Source organism: Hevea brasiliensis, chromosome 14 (genome assembly GCF_030052815.1).
Source record: "Hevea brasiliensis isolate MT/VB/25A 57/8 chromosome 14, ASM3005281v1, whole genome shotgun sequence".
Taxonomy (NCBI): domain Eukaryota; kingdom Viridiplantae; phylum Streptophyta; class Magnoliopsida; order Malpighiales; family Euphorbiaceae; genus Hevea; species Hevea brasiliensis.
Genome location: NC_079506.1, coordinates 791,558 through 810,599, shown reverse-complemented (window position 1 = coordinate 810,599; position 19,042 = coordinate 791,558). Strand labels below are relative to the sequence as shown.

Here is a 19,042-nt window from a genome sequence, read left to right as displayed (position 1 = left end):
TTATTGTAAAAAAGAAATATAATAATAAAGATGATATAATAATAAAAAAGAGAATTGCATCTGCCAATTGGTTTTCAAGTGAGTGGAAAGTAAAGGTAAGGCACAATTGAAGAGTATTATGAAGCCCAAAGCTATGGAAACATTTTATAACAAGGCTCTCCCAAGATGCTATCATATGATGATGATATAGAGTTGAACTAACATCTCTTTGGCAGGAAATGCTTATAATGGGTGCCTCTTATGATGACCCCTCAATTCCTACCCCCTTTTCCTCTTTCCTTTGAATAATGATGTGAAAAAGAAAGGCACTTGCATGCTCATTAATTTATTTTTCTTCTTTTTCAATCACTGAGCTGCAAAATTCAAGGTTGGTGAGCTCCTTTTCCGCTCTTTCTCCTAAAAGCATTTTCTTTATCAACTTTAGCTAAAGCAGATTTGCAAAATGATAAGAAAAGAAACTTTAGGACCTTTGCACTTGTTTTTGTCGTCAACATTTATGTAACATAGAAATAGATGGAAAATAATAGAAATTAAGCCAGGAGTTTTAAGCCAGGAGTTTTAATTATTTACAAGAAACATTCATCTTTTCTGTGATATTTCCATTAGAATGGTTTTGCAAGTAATTAAGCATCATCCTTGCATGATTATGATCCTTAAATTTGCTTGAACCAGATGGCTGGACACACAGAAAACACGTTCAAAGTGATTATTTACAGGGAATTTTCCAATTCTATGAAAGAGCAAATGATCCAAAACACTTACGGAAAATATGAGAATGTAGTTTTAAGGAAACTTCACATCCACAAAAAAAAAAAAAAAAAAAGAAAAAAAATTCCATATGATAAACTCTGTTCTACAATAGGTGATAACACCATTTTCATGTCCCATGCATGTGAACCACAACAAAGAGTAGCAAGCTTTAATTTTGCTAGAAAATGCAAGACAATTCTTCTCTATAGAGGAGATTTTATTGTTATTATTGCAATTCTTTCTGTTTGCTAATAAAATCAAAAGCAGAGTTCCATATACTCTGTTATGAGATGATGCTCAATTTGATGATATAAAAACAGAACAACTTCCCGACTCCAATATTGAATCCTTTGTGTGAAAAGTTACGATCCCTTTCCATGTAAATATAAATTCTTTATATTTTAGTACCACCAACTCAAAGTCTAAATGCAATCCAAATTTATATTGAAGAAGCTTCATTCATGCTCCTCAATGCTAGACTTCACTTTTAGGTTTGAAGGGGAGGATTACGAAGATGAGTGGAGGATGAAAATGCTACGGAAATATCTATAACAAGTATTTAGGCTCTTGAAGGATGCTACTCATTTCTTTAAGGACAATCGTGTGGGTTCTTATGGAAAAAGTAGGAGGAAAAAAAAAAAAGGAAACAGATGCAAACATGTTGCCTAGACTCGGTCTGATAGACAAAAATATATAAAATTTATGTATTTTATAGGTGAATTTCACTGTAAATTTTATATTTTTTAAGTAAAATAAATTAATACTAATTGTATGATAGTGCAATTTATGTGAAAAAAAAAAAAAGAAAATATTTTATGCAATTGAAGGAAAATAAAATAATTTTTGCATTGCAAGGCATGTCGTGATATTATTGATGCAATCAATGAATATTTCAGCTTAAGAGAAGAAAAGGAGGATGAAACAGATGAATTCATTTCAGCTTAAGGTAAGAATATGAAGAAAACACCATGTTCTTTGCCTGGTTAGGTAGGTACTGATCACCTCTAGTAAGATGCATTCTTGAAATTTTTATTACTGTACGATATTTATTTTTCACATAATATTATCTCAGAATTTATTTTAAATATATATATATATATATATATATATAATTAAAATTTAACATGTATAATTATGATGTCTACTCTTTGAACAACTAATGTTAAATAAAAAACTTTCCCAGGATTCACAATATCTAAGATAAGAAGAAAAATCCCTTTCAAGTTATTGGAATTGTGGACTGTACTAAATTCCTCATTATTAAATTAGTTTAGGAAATCCACATTACAATTACAATTCCTTACACGAGACCTAACCGTTCATCGGAATCCAGAAATTATTAATTAATTTGCAGATTACATATAAGTTATGACTTTTAATATGGATTAAATAAAAGTTAAAACATATTCTATGTGGGTAACATTAGAGATATCAAAATTTATTTATTAAATGTATATTTAAGATTTTTGTTTATTAAAAAATAAAATAAAGGGGAAATAATAATGAAACTAATTGAAAATAGACATAATTAATAATGTGACGGGACGTATGGATTTGAATTATTGCCCTCAACGGTGTCCTATACTTGAATTATTGCAGGGAGTAAATATCTTTCTTTGATTATAATGTTGACGTTGACATTCTCCACTACAGATATGTGAACTTTGAAGTTATTGACACAAAATATTAATTTTTTGATGAATTTTCCTCAGCATTTTCATTAGATATTTTTAAAGAAATGTTAATTTTGTGGTTTTGATTCAAAATTCTCTATATTATTTTTTTATTATATTTTATTAATTATAATTTTAAATATGATTTAAGTATACTCAACTTAACTTAATTCAATTAGACTTTTATCTAAAAAATTTGAGGTCAGTTATATGAATTCGCTTTCTCCACTCTAAACGATTTTGGGTTAAATCTTCAGAAATATGTAATATTTATAGGTCATATTATACTACTCTCCTCCAAGTCAATTTAGGTCTATCTTTTTTTTTTCTATCCTCTAATTTAATGTGCTCTAATTATGTAACTAGAGCCTTCGTATGTCTACACTTCACATGACCAAACCACCTCAATCTCTTTTCTCTCAACTTATCCTCAATTGGCACCACTCTTACCTTTTCTCTAATATTCTCATTATAGACTTTATCTAGTCTAGTATGACCACTCATCCACCTTAACATTCTCATCTCTGCAACTCTTAATTTAAATGCATACGACTTCAAAATTCTGAAGTTTTGGTTCAAAATTTTCTATATTATTTTTTTATTATATTTTATTAATTATAATTTTAAAGAAGATTTAAGTATAATTAAATTAAAATTTATGGATAAAAAAAATCTTCTTATTAGTTCAATCAGTGAATGAATGTGAACAAGCAATAAGTATAAAAAAGAAAAATCAAGTCCATAAATTGTTTTTTAAAATATTCATTCTATTATCACCAAAAATTTAAGTGGCTGTAAATAAGTCAATGTCAACTTCTTAGAACTGTGGACTCCAGTGAATTATTCAAGTTGGGCTGGCGAAGAAGATGACAGCTCTAAAGCTTCGAGGATGACCTTAATTTCAGCTTCATTAGATTCCAAGATCCCCGAAGGACAAGAGAAAATACATGGCATTTTAGTTCCTAAAGAAAGAGCCCTTCAATAGCACTTTTACCAGGTTTGCCCAAGGAAAAGGCATTAACATTCCATTTGAGCCATGTGGGGGGGGGTGGGTGGGGGGGGTGGTTGTGGTTGGGTAGACCTGATTGTGGCAGAAGTAATAAGGAGGTCAGTTCCTGAGAATGGGAAGTTTGCATCCAATGCTTTCATCGAAGTGGAAAGGCAGTGGAGGATTAAAGTGCAAAGAGAGAAGGAGGTGGGGATGTCCTTGCCATATTGAAAACCTTGCCGTTTCTTGATAACCAGATAGACCACACTATGGCATGGAATAGACTGATCCAGAATTTCTGTTGAAAGCTTCCATGAATTAACGCACCCCGTTCATGAAAAAAGGAAGGTAAGGAGTTTGGAAGACAAACATAATGTTAAGGAACCAATTCCAATAAGCCAAGAGTGCCGACAGCCAAGAAAAATGTGAGAAACTGTCTCAATTTGACCAGGCAACGAGTGCATTGATTTCAGGAAGAGGGAATGATGCCAATATTACACAGCCAATCTTTTGTACACAAACAACCCCGGCAAGCTAACCAGACCAGAACTCCCACTTTAGTTGGGGCTAAGCCAAGCCACATAGAAAACGAAACTGAGCTTTCATGCAGCGAGGCATTAAGAAGATTCCTATATAGGGAATTCCAAATTCATATAAATAATCAATTGATCAGGTCTCAGCTAGTCGACATCATTGAACCTTTCATTATTATGACCCTTAAATATGCTTGAATCAGATGTTGCTTCAGGTCTAGACACAATAACACACATGATTAGTTTTTGAACACTTCCCAATTTTATAGAAGTAAACAGGGTCCCAAAAAGTTATGTTAAATAAAATCTGCTACACGTGTCTCTAAAAATCTCCATACCTTTAACAAATTATTGCAGATAAGCTAGATGATCAAATTACTCCTTAATTTTCAAGCAGCCACATGTGTAGTGCAACAAAAAAAGCAAGCATTATGATTTAGGTGAACTATAATATATTATGTAAAAGGCACTCAAAAGAAGCAGAAATGAACATGTACCATTCATAGTAATAAACTAAGACTTTCTGGCACTGGCATATGAGAGGCCAATCCAAAATTGCTCTTCTTTGGAATCTTTCAACAAGCAGAGCCATCATCAATTTCCAAAGTCCAAAATTAAAGATACAAGAGTTGCATAATGCTCATTTGACTTTCCATAGCTCACTTAAACTTATATGGGAACACTTCCATTTCTTTGCAGGTTAATAATTTCGCAGAACATATTGCCACTTAAGATGCTAACCAATTTGAGAGGGTAATAGTCATGCATTCCAGACTTGAAAAATCTAAAAAACAGAACCATAGGCACGCGATAAGATTTTATTTCATGCAACTGCAAAGCAGTGTAGGATGTTTCTTATACCAAATACAACCTCTGGGAGGTGAGTATTCTTGAGCTATCCCTTGTGTTTTCTAATAATTGCATTTAGGAAACTTAAATATGACTAGGCATTAAAAAAGGACACTTACACAAAAGCAAATTCCTTGAGCATGCTTGTCAGATTTGATCATCAACTGCAATCTTAACCCAACTTTAACTATTGCTAGATCTCACTCAAAACATGCATTTGGTGATAAAAGTTCCAACCAATTCTGCAATTATAAAAATAAATTTTAATTGAAGGAACTAACGTAAAAATTATAAAACTACAAAAGTTACCAATAAAAAAATTAAAAAAAAAAATTGAACAGATCAAGCTTCTTGTATTTGAGCACCTTCCTTTTCACATGCCTAAAGGCAACACTTCAATTCGGGAAAGATCATACTAATATAATTTTAGGGAAAGCAAACAATTGGACAATTGGATGGAAGGAATAGGTTAGATTTGAATAAATTTGAAGTGTTGAATCCTATTTGGTTTTCAGAACCAATAATTTTTCCAACTCTGCATTCAGAACCAATAAGCAATTTTATGAATTCAAGAATAATTAAAGCAGAGAAGTAACTGACAAGGGAATGAGGTGGAGAGAGGTAAAAACTTGAAGAAGAAATTAATTAATCTAGTGTTTATAGACTTATAGTCATTGGCTTGGTAAGTTACATTGTTATTTATGTAGCAAAAATAGAAACTTTTTTTTTTTTTTTGAAAGCAAAGAGAGACATGGTTAAAAAGCTCATATCCCATCCAAAAGAATATGTGTTGACAAGCTGGTAAGTGCTTTAAGTTCTCTATACTTAAGGCATAAATTGGGCAAATTGTTCCTCTTAATAGACTGACTGGTATAGTTATAACATGCAGATAAAGCATGATCATGGATAATATTCCAAATCCCATCCTAATGTTCAGAAGCAGTAGCATTGCATAACCTAGAAATCTGGACAACAAAGAAAAATTATAAACACCCTGAAATAAATTCTTGCAAATTGAAATTAAGGTAATAAATTAATAGATATTGTCATGGTTACACACCAATTGTTCAACATCTATGAAAAATGCTTTGAGATTTAAGAAAGAGTAGTGAAAGATATCTGTCAACCTATAACATCAATAAAAAAAATAAAAATCAAAGAATTTTAACGACAAAAACAAATGAATGTCTTTAAGATAGACGAAAAAAAAAAAATAATGTTTCTTGGGGCATACCCCATGAGAAGTCTGATGCGTCAAATCATAGTTGGTAGCAGCCATCCTCTTGAATCCATCTTCCATCAATACTAATATTTGGGATACAAGCAATTAATCTTGGGCCAATCAACGCCCATGTTGTTTTTGCATCTTTCTGATAGTTGAGGACATCCTTTAATACAGAAACATTGTAATGCGGAGACGCCTTCCATCCACTCTGGTAAAGATATCAAATTAGGACAACTTTCGATTTGGAGTTTGCGCAGAGTGGGGACATGTTGAAGGGACATGTTGAAGTCCCTTCGGGAGTGACACCAATCAAACTTTATACTTTTAAAGAAAAATCAACAATCAAACAGATGAAGTGATAAAACAGTAGCAACTCACACAAAAATCAAAAAAGAAAAAAAAAACCAAAAATAAACAATCCACAAATGAGATAGTTCCGAATGAAAATAAATTAGAAATTAAAAGGGATGGCGAGCTGAATCCAAGCATTGAAGTCAAGGAACCTAAAAAATTCACCTGAAACTAAAATTTTAAGCTTAAAAAGAAACTGAAATAAAATAAAATAAAAACCATTCTTGATCAGGTATGTAAATTGAATGAAAAATTTTCATTACCTTGGATTTATACCTATCTATGGTTGATGTAGCTTAGCTTATAGTCACCCAAAAACTCAGAACCCTCGATCATCTTCGCAACATCACCAAAAGCTAGACTATCACCACATAAATTAGCCAGAATTGGTCAGGTTGACGTTGGATTTGTCTAGGAGCTCCCAATCTTGACACTCAACTGAAGCCTCTCCTTCCATGATTGCTTTGTATTGAAGGATAATAAGTGGAGAATCTATCCACCCTAAAAAAGAAGAAAGAAATTGGGAATAAGAGAGGCTAAGAGCGGAGGTTGGTTTTAATAGGTAACTCTTACACAGTTACTTGGTCCTCCACTTATTTTAATTTTTTTTTCTATATAATTTTCACCATATCACTATATTCCAACTCAACCTTACTTCAATAGCATGCCATGGTAAACATTAAACATAATCAAACCTTGAAAAACAATTCCATGGAAGCAATTTCAACATTGCACACAACAGATTATAGGCTCAGAGATGAACTGTGTTTAATTCACTCTTGAGTGGCCAAAAGTGAAACAAATTCCGTAATGGTGAAGAAGAAGAAGAGGGGGACCTTGTAACCTATGTAAGTAAAACAATTTTATTTCTATGCCTAATTCTCCTTTACATTGGCTATTGGATATGGGCAAATGAAAAAAATTATATGTATATTTTATTTTGAATTTTGTGTAGGCATGGGATAATTGGATTGGAGGGACTGCTTCAAATATCATAGATCCTATTCTGAAAGGAGCTGCTTCGACCCATGACATCCTGAGATGTATCCAAATAGGATCACTGTGCATACAAGAAGATGCATCAAAAAGACCAACTATGGCTTCGGTGGTTCTCATGCTTGATAGTTGCTCTGTTGCTCTACCTGCATTGTCAAAACCTGCATCCCCGTCCCGGTCCCGGTCCCAGTCCCAATCCCAGCTCCTCCCCCTTGAATCTTAAACATTTCAATTCGGTTCAAATTACTTTTTTATTTTAATTTTTAAAAAATTAAAATTTAGAAAAAAATTCAATCATTGAATTCCATGAAATAATGATCGAATTGAAATCATACGAAAACTATTGACTTCAAACCATCCTTAAATTGAAATAGCCAAATTCTCCCTCTTCACTGAATCGGATCAAATTAGTCTATTTCAATTTGGTTTAGTTGGAATCAACATTTTTCCTTTAAAAAAAAATAAAAAAAAAACCATTGAATTAATTAGAATTAGATCGAGTGGGAGCCATAATCAAACCAAAACCGAAATCTTCAATTTCAATAATTAGATTGACTTAATCGAATTTTAAGGATCGGAGGCCCTAAACCATCAATTATGGTCCATGGAATTAAAGGACCTAAACCCATTTGAGTAAATATAATGATTGACATTGGAATTGCCAATTTAGAGCCTTTAGTTCCAGAGACAAGTGCTTGTTTCAACCCGAAACTGGACAGAATAGTGTCGGCATTGGCCCATGGCCGAAAGCTAGTAATGACAACGAAATAAGTAAACTAAAATAATTAATCTTTATTTTTTGTGTAATTATTATTACATTAATTAAAATATAATTGATAATATAATGTAATTGTGATTCTATTATATCAATTTAATATTACTCCGCTATGGCCCATGGTTCCTGAGGAAGAGAATCAAAAGCAAGTCCCAATATCAGTTATCGTGTCAAACTTCTTTAAATATTTTTTTTTGGGATAAATTATAAAATCGTTTTTAGGCATATTAGAAATTATAAGTTAGCTCCCATATTTTTTTATGAGAAATAATTTAATCTAAATTTTTAATTCCGTTAACAGAAAGATTACTCTCCACTATTAAATCGATTACTAATTTAATTACATTTTTTAATTTGAAATAATTTAATTTTTAAAATTTTATTTTTAAAATAAAATAGTTTTTATATTTAAATAATTATTTACTTATATAAAAATAACTATATTCTTTATCAAATATAAATATTTTTATATTTATAATTATCTAAATATAAAATACTAAAAAAAATTAATTGAATAATAATATACTTTTTCAAATAATAAAAATAGTTAATAACAAACAATACGTTTTACTAAATTCTTAATTTTTTTTATATTATAACCTATAATTTGTAAAAAAATTATTTTTTATGCTAACATTTTTTAATAAATAAATTATTATTAATATTCTTTTAAAATGATTTAAAAAAAAGTATACAAAAAAGATCATCTTTATATGATCTAATATAATTTATTTTGACCATATATAATTATAAATAAATAATTAAAGGTATGATTTATTTATAAATTATAAATATTTTCAAAAATTACATTTTAAATTAAATTTTTATATAAATTAATTATTCGTAAAATTAACTTATGTTTTATTTTAAATGAAAAATTAATATAAAATGAAAAATAAAAAATAAACATTATTTTTTATATATATATATATATATTGATGCATACATTTTGCATAGTCATTTAGGTCTAATTTCATAGCTATTTTATTCTATTATTAGTTATTTTTAGCTAATTTCATTAATTAATTAGTTAGTTTTCCATAATTGTCGATTTTGGATTAATTTGCATCTTTTACTTTGTTTTGTAGGAAAAATGGTGTTTTTGAAGGACTGAAGAGAAATTTTGCCATTGAGGAGTGACTTCTACAGCCAAAGATGTCAAAAACAAGTTTTCAAACTGAAATATGCATTGATCAAATTGTGCATAACTTGCCGCATAAGCTATGCAGATCTGCATAAGGAGAAAAATCACTGTTCCAGAACCAACCGAAATGTGCATAAGGAGACTGCATAGCTTATGCACATTCTCGCCTCCCTTATGCACCTTCACGGAATTGTGCATAGCCTATGCACCAAGTCATGCAGTTTCGCATAAGTGAACCAGAATCGGTAAAAGCGCATAACTTATGCGATCCACTTATGCGATCCCATAAAGAGTTCATTAATGAGCTGGCAGAAGATTCCCTCAGATAATTCCTCCTAGAACACACCATTTTAGGGCTCCATGTCAGAAAAATGCTATAAATAGTCTCATTTTCCCATTTTAAAGGGGAGGAAGAAAGAAAGGAAGGAAAGGAGCAGGAGCAAGGGCAGCTGAAGAGTCACATTTAGTTTTCCACACCATTTCCAACCAGATTTGGGATTTCTTTCTCTTCTTACCTTTTCCTACATTTCTAGTGTTGAGTTTTTTATTTCTTAGCTTAGATTAGAGCTTTATTTCCATTTAAATTCAGAATATCTTGTAGACATTATGGGTAGTGAGTAGTTTCATTTTGATTAATGAGTAAGGTATGAAATATTTAGTTATTTTTGTGGATTTGAACTGGGTTAGTCCCAATTTAATGAATTTATGAGGTTTAATCCATTTCTTGTGTGCTTATTCACATGCTTAATGCAGGGCCCCATTAAGTTATGTTCTTAATCCTTGGTTGAAGCACCGAAAGGAGAAAACCAAGTGATAGTTAATCAAGAAATTGGACTTAATTAACTTAGATCTAGAAATAGACTAAGGGTTAAGAGGGTTTTAATAGATTGATTAAAGAACCTAATGGGTCTTGGTTAATTTTAACTCCACGAAAGTAGGATTAAGTTAATTAAGGCACTCTTTGTCTCACTCTTAAGAGTTTTCAAAGGATTTTAGAATTAATCTCCTTTAAACCCATAAATTTCATGGATTGGGCTAGGAAAAATCCCAAAATGACTTAAATATGAACCCTTAACTCCAGAATCGTCTTTCATCAATTATTGCTTGGAATTTTACTTTTGAGTGTTTAGTTTAATCTCATTTTATTAATTTTCATTATTATCAATTTCTTTATTTTGCGAATTATTAAATTAGTCATTGTTTGAATTTTGTTTTGCATTTTCATATCTTCTGCTTCAAATTCCTAAATTTCTTTTATTAATTTGATTAAAATACAATTTTAACATATTTTATTTTACATCAAAAATTCAATCATTAACACAACTCCTCGTGGGAACGATATCTTTTTCTATACTACTTGAATGACCCGTGCACTTGCGGTTGGGACACATCAAGTTTTTGGCGCCGTTGCCGGGGAGTTGTTTGTTTAAGATTGAATTCTTGATTATTTTAGTTGTTTATAGTTTTATCTTTGTTATCTTTTCATTTTGTGTTTGTTTGTTTTTTTTTAGGTACTCTTAATCTTTTATGAGAAGAGCTAGAAGCACAAGTGACACATCCTTATTATTTAATCCTGAAATTGAGAAGTTTTGTAGAGACAACAAGAAAGAAACTAGAAGAAGAAAAGAAGCATTGAGAGCAGCTGAAATTGAAACAGAAATGGCTGAAGAAAGAGTTGGAATCAGTGGTGATAATGGTGAAAATGATCGAAACAATGAAAATGCAGCTCATGGTGAAGAAGTTGTAAATGCTAATGTGCCTAAGGGAAGTATGATGGATCACGCATTTCCTCATTTTGATGATTTAAGAGAGAGTATAGCAAGACCAAGAATTGATGCAAATAGTTATAAGATGGATTTTGGAGTACTACAAATGATTCAGAATTCTCAATTCGGAGGTCATCCTTCAGAAAATCCTCATACTCATCTTAAGAAGTTTGTTATGATCTGTGACATGCAAAAGCAACCAGGAGTATCTGATGATGCAGCAAGGCTAAAATTGTTTCCATTCTCTTTGAAAGATAGAGCATTGGATTGGCTTGATTCTTTACCTCACAACTCAATTACAAATTGGGAGCAGCTCACTGATGCATTTCTTGCCCAATACTTTCCACCTGGAAAAACTCAAGAGTTGAGGAATCAAATGATTGCTTTTAGACCAAGAGAAGATGAGACTCTTTATGAGTCATGGATGAGATGGAAGGAGTTGGAGAGACAATGTCCACATCATGCCATTCCTAAATGGATGATAAACCAGAATTTTTACACAAATGTCACTCCTGCTATCAGAGGAATCATTGATGCTCAAAGCGGAGAATTCATCATTAAGCATGAAGATGAAGCTTATGAGTTATTAGAAAATAGCAAAGAAGCAGTCATCTATGGAGTAGTCCAAGAGGGTCAACTCCAACTCAAAAAAGGCAAGTTGCTGGAATGTATGAGCTTGATCCATTCAACATGATCAATGCCAAATTTGATGCACTCACTAATGTCCTTGCTAAGAAAATGGAGGATTTAAGTATGCTAGTCAGTTCATCATCATGTTCTAGAAGTTCTCAACAAGTTACTCATGCAGAAGGAACAATGAGCTGTGGAGTAGATTATCCTTCATATGCTTGGAGGAATCATCCCATTTTCATGGGAGAATCGGCAAAATCAAGCTTCAACTCGAACTTTCCATCACAACAACAAGACCATCAATACCAACAACCTAGGCAACCACCACCTAGTTTTCAAAGAAAAGAATGCAAATCTGCACCTTTACCAAGGCAATGAGAACAAAGTTCCACCACGGAGGCTTTATTACAACAAATTCTTGCTAATCAAATTAAGCGTGATGAAGAGTTGAGAGAGATGAAAGCAAGGCTGGAACAAATGCAAACACACAATAGGATCTTTGGAAAATCAGTTGCACAACAAGCATGCTCATCAAGTACCAATTCTATGGGGAAACTTCCTAGTCAAAGAGAAAATCCAAGGAGCAATGTCATGCCATCACCTTTGAGGAGTGGTAAAATAGTGCATAATGAGAAGAGTGAAAAAGTTGAAAGAGAGAAAATGAGGAAGATTTTGAGGAGATGAAAAACAAAAGAGTGAAAAGGGAGTGCAAGAAAAGGTAAAGAGGAGGTTGGAGAGAAAGAAGAGAAATATATACCTCAGAGCCTTACAAGCCACGACTTCCCTTTCCACAGAGATTTCAAAAGCCAAGCTTGATAAGCAATTTGGGAAGTTCTTAGAGGTTTTGAAGAAGCTATATATAAATGTGCCTTTTATCGATGCTCTTTCCCAAATGCCTTCTTATGCTAAGTTTTTGAAAGAAATTCTCTCAAACAAAAGAAGACTTGAAGATTATGAGACTGAAGCCTTAACTGAGGAATGCAGTGCTATCCTCCAAAGGAAACTTCCTCCAAAGCTCAAGGATCCAGGGAGTTTTTCAATTCCATGCCACATTGGGGAATCATGTTCTGTAAAAGCTTTATGTGATTTAGGGGCTCGTGTTAGCCTTATGCCCCTCTCCATTTATGAGAAGCTCAATATGGGAGATCTTAAGCCAACCCACATTTCTCTTGATTGGTGGATCAATTAAGTATCCTGAAGGGATTTTGGAGAATGTGCCTCTGAAGGTTGGGAAATTCTATATACCTGTTGACTTTGTCATCTTGGACATGGAAGAGGATTCTAATATCCCAATCATTTTGGGGAGGCCTTTCCTAGCTATAGCTGGTGCTTTGATTGACGTGAAAGGTGAAAAGCTTACTCTCAGAGTCGGAGAAGATCATTTAGTCTTCAACATTGGCAATGATAAGAAGAAGCAACATGAAGATGTAGACTCTTGTTTGAGAATTGATATAGTTGATGAGTTAGTAAAAGAGCACTTTAGAAAGAGCTATCCGAAGGCTTCTCTTGAAAGTTGTCTTATCCATGAAGGGAGTATCAATGATGAAAATCCAAAAGAGGCTGCATTTGCACAAGATTTGAATAGTAATCCACCTTGTCCTATGGCACCAATCTTTCAAGTTGAGCAAGTGGAGAAAAGTGAAGTAAAGCAACCATCTCTCAAAGAAAAAGATGCACCAAAGGTTGTCAAGAAAGAAATGGTCGGATTTTTAGACAAAGCAACAAGGATCTTCTCATGTGATGGAAAGAAAATGAAGTATAGATTCATTGAAGCACCTATTGGAAACAGAGGCAATAAATTCCAATTTCAGCCACCATGAAACATGAAAAAGAGTCTAGCTAAGGACTATAAATTAGCGCTCTTGGGAGGCACCCCAAGTTCTTTTATTTTGCTTTTGTTGATTTACTTTTATTTGCATTACTTTTGTTTTTATCTTAAATCTCCCCAAATTCAATTTTTGACATTGTTGAATCTTATCCCTTGTAGATGTATTTCAATGGAGGAAGGTTGGTGAACTGCTGGGGAGTGACCCTTAACTTGAAAATTTTGTCCTTCAAACTCTCCCACAAACTGATTAGTTCTTACTGCATAACCTGTGCAGGAGCTGTTATCTGGTTTATGCAGAGGAAAAATGGAATCTGCGACAAAAGGGTATCTGCAGATGGCTTGTGTTTTTGGTGAGGTTGGGTGTGTAACTTTTAAGTATATGTGCTTTTAATGTTAATATGGTGGTAAGTTGGTCATCTTTGTAGTTTTGAGATTATTTGGGTTGTGGAATTCAAGGTGGACAATATTGCATTCTCTTGGCATAACTTGGAGAGTTCATTTCATCATTTGTAGATAAATGCAACTTTATGCAGATTTTATTGAGTTTTAATGTGCTAAATGTTGATTTGCAGAATTTGAGTCAAAATGGCATGGGTCACAAATGCTTTTTATGCAGGATCCATCTTCTACAAGCTTGTGTGATGCATTTTTGATGAACTTTGTATATATTGATGTGTTTTTGGTGAAAATTTCTCATGGTTTATGCTTCATAGAATTATATTTCTTCATTTTAGGGTATTTTTCACACTTGCAAATCATGTTCCATTGCAATCTTAATTTTGTTGAATTGTGCATAAGCAACTGCATAGCTTATGCAATTCTGCATAACCACAATTCTTGCCATTTTCATCCCTGTTGCAAACTGCATAAGAAGAGTGCATAGCTTATGCAACTCTGCATAGCCTAATTTTGTCAAATTTCATATCTTTGAAACTGCATAAGCGAGTGCATGACTTATGCACATTTGCATAACTTCAAATTCTTCATTTTCTCTCTCTGCCGAAGTCTGCATAAGGAGGGTGCATAACTTATGCACTTCCGCATGACCAAAAACTCTGAATCTCCAAACCTGCCGAGGGGTGCATAAGCAGAGTGCATGACTTATGCACTTCTGCATAACCAGAAACCCAAAAATTCCAAACCTGCCGAGGGGTGCATAAGCAGAGTGCATGACTTATGCATACGCATAACCGAAAACCCAAAATTCCAAACTGCGAGGGTGCATCAGGAGAGTGCATAGCGGCTGCACTTCCGCACGACCACCAACACAAACTCCCCACACCCACCGAGAGTTGCATAAGCAGGGTGCATAACTTATGCACTTCCGCATAACCACCAACTCAATTCCAAGACTACGAGACTTGCATAAGGAGAGTGCATAACTTATGCCCTTCCGAATGACCAAAAAAAAAAAAAATTTATGCAAATATTTTACATAGCCTATGCAACCCTTATTGCCACTCATGCGAGCATACGGCTTATGCACCCTACTTATGCACATGTTCTGGAAAAGTTAAAACCTGCTGAGACTTGCATAAGGAGAGTGCATAACTTATGCACTTCCGCATGACCAAAAAAAAAAAAAAAAATATTTATGCAAAAATTTTACTTAGCCTATGCAACCCTTATGGCCACTCATGCAGAAAAGAACGGCTTATGCACCCTACTTATGCACATGTTACGGAAAAGTTAAAACTCTTTGAGACTTGCATAAGGAGAGTGCATAACTTATGCACTTCCGCATGACCAAAAAAAAAAAAAAAATATTTATGCAAATATTTTACATAGCCTATGCAACCCTTATTGCCACTCATGCAGAACCGCATGGCTTATGCACATGTTCTGGACAGCACTTTACTCTGCATAACCTGTACAGCCTCTTATGCATCACCATTATTCCTTGAATTCTCATCTGCTCTATACCAGGTAACTCTTTCCTTTTGCTCTTAAATTTCACAATTCCTGGTAATTTCTCTTTACTTTGAATTTTGATAATGCACTACTTGAGACATTGAGGACAATGTCTAATTTTGAGTTTGGGGGTGCACATTCATTTTGATTTTTGCTTCATTTTTTTTACATTTTGAGTATAGGAACATCTCATCCCATTTCATTTACATATATTGTAAATATTTTACATATACATCCATACATACATATACATAACACATTTACACACACATTATACATCACTTAGAAATTATACACTTTGCACACAAATAGACTTCTTCCATTTAGTTAATGCATTGCTCATTTTTAGGAATCATGCATCATGCATTAAAATCTTTTGCCAAATCCCTTGAGTATTGAAAAGTTGCCTATGAGAGTGATTTGACTTACCTTTAGTTGGGTTTGTGGATTGAAAGTTTCCTAAGAGGTGCAAAGTTTTGAAGTGTCTATCCCTTGCCTATATCTTCTTAGCCAAAAAGCCACCCAACTAGTCCTTTAGAGATTGGAGTGTTTAGAGGGAGTTATTGGATATAAGGTAGTCAAATGATGTCTCACCAATCCTATAATAAATTTTCTAAACCTTTCAAGGCGAAATACCAGCTTGTACTTGAAAAGAGAGATGATTAGGCATTCTTTGATTTAAACCTTCTCATTTTAAACCTTTGGCCCTTTTCCTAATTAAAATTGACCCTTGCAAACCCCTTTTGAGCCTTTTTATCCCTAATTTTTCTTGAATCCCTTATTGCTACCTAGCCAATGAACCAAACACTACAACCCTTTTCATGAGAATAATTATTTACAATATTAGGTACATAAAAAAAGAGAAAAAGAAAAGAAAAGAAAAGAAAAAAAAATATATACAATAAAAGGGAGAAGAAATGCTTGTCATCTTGTAACAGTGCTAGTATATGTGCTTTTCACTATTGCCATTCAAAATGAAAGAAATCCACCCAAAGTATTAAAAGGAATGAGTTTGGGGGTGGCAATTTTAGGGACAATCATCAAAAGAAAATGCAAAATATAAGTTTAAAGTATCAAAATGTCCCTCCATTTTTATGTGTTTTGCTAGCACTTGACAATTCTCATTGTGTACTTATCTCCTCCATATATACAAAAAAAAAAAAAAAAAAAGAAAAAATTATAATAAAATAAGAAGTGTACCTTATGTTGTTAAGATTGGAAATATTCTCATGCTTTGAATCCTTTTTACCCATTCTTCTTCTTAGCCTCATTTTGAACCCCATGGCCCCATTACATCCCTAAAAAGACCTTTGATCTCTTGATAGTACTTGCTACATTAGTGGAGATAGGAGTAGGGAATTTGCCTATGGGATTGGAAAACTATTCATTCATTCATTCAATTCCATCATTCCATATAGAGATACTTTGACTATTGATTGTTTTAGAATTCCTTTTGAGCATGACCCTCTCTTTTAATTGGTTGGTTTGGGGATTTTGAATGATAATTGACTTGATGGCTAAGCGGTGAAAGCTTGGATAAGCATTAGATTCTTTGCATTTTAAAGGATGGGTATATGGATTGCTGGTATGGCTGAAGGTGTGTTAAGTTACTTTAATAGGTGATTTTCATAGCTCTTTGGATAAGGCACCCCTAAAAATTTTGCATCATATTTTAAAGTTTGCTTGAGGACAAGCAAAAGCTTGAGTTTGGGGGTATTTGATGCATACATTTTGCATAGTCATTTAGGTCTAATTTCATAGCTATTTTATTCTATTATTAGTTATTTTTAGCTAATTTCATTAATTAATTAGTTAGTTTTCCATAATTGTCGATTTTGGATTAATTTGTATCTTTTACTTTGTTTTGTAGGAAAAATGGTGTTTTTGAAGGACTGAAGAGAAATTTTGCCATTGAGGAGTGACTTCTACAGCCAAAGATGTCAAAAACAAGTTTTCAAGCTGAAATATGCATTGATCAAATTGTGCATAACTTGCCGCATAAGCTATGCAGATCTGCATAAGGAGAAAAATCACTGTTCCAGAACCAACCAAATGTGCATAAGGAGTGCATAGCTTATGCACATTCGCCTCCTTATGCACCTTCACTAATTGTGCATAGCCTATGCACCAAGTCATGTAGTTTCGCATAAGTGAACGAGAATCAGCGAAAGCGCATAACTTATGCGATCCACTTATCTGATCCCATAAAGAGTTCATTAATGAGCTGGCAGAAGATTCCCTCAGATAATTCCTCCTAGAACACACCATTTTAGGGCTCCATGTCAGAAAAATGCTATAAATAGTCTCATTTTCCCATTTTAAAGGGAGGAAGAAAGAAAGGAAGGAAAGGAGCAGGAGCAAGGGCAGCTGAAGAGTCACATTTAGTTTTCCACACCATTTCCAACCAGATTTGGGATTTCTTTCTCTTCTTACCTTTTCCTACATTTCTAGTGTTGAGTTTTTTATTTCTTAGCTTAGATTAGAGCTTTATTTCCATTTAAATTCAGAATATCTTGTAGACATTATGGGTAGTGAGTAGTTTCATTTTGATTCTGGAGTAAGGGATGTAATATTTAGTTATTTTTGTGGATTTGAACTGGGTTAGTCCCAATTTAATGAATTTATGAGGTTTAATCCATTTCTTGTGTGCTTATTCACATGCTTAATGAAGGGCCCCATTAAGTTATGTTCTTAATCCTTGGTTGAAGCACCGAAAGGAGAAAACCAAGTGATAGTTAATCAAGAAATTGGACTTAATTAACTTAGATCTAGAAATAGACTAAGGGTTAAGAGGGTTTTAATAGATTGATTAAAGAACCTAATGGGTCTTGGTTAATTTTAACTCCACGAAAGTAGGATTAAGTTAATTAAGGCACTCTTTGTCTCACTCTTAAGAGTTTTCAAAGGATTTTAGAATTAATCTCCTTTAAACCCATAAATTTCATGGATTGGGCTAGCTAGGAAAAATCCCAAAATGACTTAAATATGAACCCTTAACTCCAGAATCGTCTTTCATCAATTATTGCTTGGAATTTTACTTTTGAGTGTTTAGTTTAATCTCATTTTATTAATTTTCATTATTATCAATTTCTTTATTTTGCGAATTATTAAATTAGTCATTGTTTGAATTTAGTTTTGCATTTTCATATCTTCTGCTTCAAATTCCTAAATTTCTTTTATTAATTTGATTAAAATACAATTTTAACATATTTTATTTTACATCAAAAATTCAATCATTAACACAACTCCTCGTGGGAACGATATCTTTTTCTATACTACTTGAATGACCCGTGCACTTGCGGTTGGGATACATCATATATATATAATTTTTTTTAAAAAAAAAAAACATGTATATATAGTCATTGAAGAAGAAATGTAATGTGAGGGAAAATTTACTCTAAATGAAGTAGAGAATTCATTCAAAAGTATTGAATCTCTATACATTCTTATTTCACTCGATATCTCTTTCATCTCTTCTTTAATGTCGCTTGTGTTTGAGCCTTCATCTTCCAACAATTTAAATTTAAATAAAAAAAATCTTAAATGCAGAGGTGTTTATGATTGTAATTCACATTTATTTATTATTAGGCTGACTGTTAGGCTTTGGGTCTAGTCTAGTTGGT

The 19,042-nt window shown here is 32.9% G+C and overlaps 1 long non-coding RNA gene and 1 other non-coding gene across 3 annotated transcripts; both read right to left on the bottom strand.

The window, feature by feature from the left end:
* Positions 1 to 4,447: 4,447 nt before the first annotated feature.
* Positions 4,448 to 7,251, bottom strand: LOC110663321 (uncharacterized). 2 transcript variants are annotated; one of them, XR_009143244.1, is made up of 5 exons: positions 7,065 to 7,251; positions 6,633 to 6,870; positions 6,028 to 6,226; positions 4,913 to 5,035; positions 4,448 to 4,728 (listed from the first exon to the last, which is right to left on the bottom strand). It is a non-coding gene; the product is annotated as an uncharacterized LOC110663321 (long non-coding RNA). The 2 variants fall into 2 exon arrangements; XR_009143243.1 differs by lacking the exon at positions 7,065 to 7,251 and having other exon boundaries at positions 6,633 to 6,980.
* Positions 7,252 to 11,410: 4,159 nt separating this feature from the next.
* LOC131173633 (small nucleolar RNA R71) lies at positions 11,411 to 11,518 on the bottom strand. The gene has a single exon (XR_009143947.1). It is a non-coding gene; the product is annotated as a small nucleolar RNA R71 (small nucleolar RNA).
* Positions 11,519 to 19,042: the final 7,524 nt, after the last annotated feature.